The sequence below is a fragment of the Galeopterus variegatus genome, unplaced genomic scaffold (genome assembly GCF_000696425.1).
Source record: "Galeopterus variegatus unplaced genomic scaffold, G_variegatus-3.0.2 Scaffold50, whole genome shotgun sequence".
Taxonomy (NCBI): domain Eukaryota; kingdom Metazoa; phylum Chordata; class Mammalia; order Dermoptera; family Cynocephalidae; genus Galeopterus; species Galeopterus variegatus.
In genome coordinates, this window is record NW_007726161.1 from 339228 (window position 1) to 340481 (window position 1254).

Sequence of the window (1254 nt, forward strand, 5' to 3'; positions counted from 1 at the left end):
CCATTGATTTCTTCTCTAATCTTTATTATGTCCTTTCTTCTGCTTGATTTAGGTTTAATTTTTTATTAAAGATTTAAATATACACTCTGAAACAATAAAACTTATTAAAGAAAACATAGGAGAAGCATTACAGCAAATAGGGCTGGATACAGACTTCCTGAATATGACTCCAAAAGCACGGGCAACCAAAGGAAAAATAAACAAATGGGATTATGTCAAACTAAAAAGCTTCTGCACAGCAAAAGAAACAATTAACAGAGCTAAAAGACAACCAACAGAGTGGGAGAAAATATTTGCAAAAGATACATCTGACAAAGGATTAATATCCAGAATTTACAAGGAACTCAAACAACTTTACAAGAAAAAAAATAAGCAACCCAATTAAAAAATGGGCAAAAGAGCTAAGTAGACATTTCTCTAAGGAACATATACAAATGGCTAACAAACATATGAAAAAATGCTCAACATCACTCAGCATCCGGGAAATGCAAATCAAAACTACACTGAGATACCATCTCACCCCAGTTAGGATGGCTAAAATCCAGAAGACTCTGAATAATAAATGCTGGCGTGGTTGTGGAGAAAAAGGTACTCTCATACATCGTTGGTGGGACTGCAAAATGGTGCAGCGTCTATGGAAATTGGTATGGAGGTTCCTCAAACAATTGCAGATAGATCTACCATATGACCCATCTACCGCACTGCTGGGAATATATCCAGAGGAATGGAAATCATCAAGTCGAAGATATATGTGTTCCCCAGTGTTCATTGCAGCCCTCTTTACAATTGCCAAGAGTTGGAACCAGCCCACATGTCCATCATCAGATGAGTGGATACGGAAATGTGGTATATCTACACAATGGAATATTACTCAGCTATAAAAACGAATGAAATACTGCCATTTGCAACAACATGGATGGACCTTGAGAGAATTATATTAAGTGAAACGAGTCAGGCACAGAAAAAGAAATACCACATGTTCTCACTTATTGATGGGAGCTAAAAATAAATAAATAAATTCACTCACACACACACACAAAAAAAAAATAACGGTGGGGGGAGAAGATATAACAACTACAATTTTTTGAAGTTGTTACGACAAGCAAACGGAAAGGACATTGTTGGATGGGAGGGAGGAATGGGTGGAGGGAGGGAGGTTTTGGTAAGGGGCCACAATAATCAACCACAATGTATATCGACAAAATAAAATTAAAAAAAAAAAAAAGGAAGGGGAATTTTGGGGGGGGGGGGGGG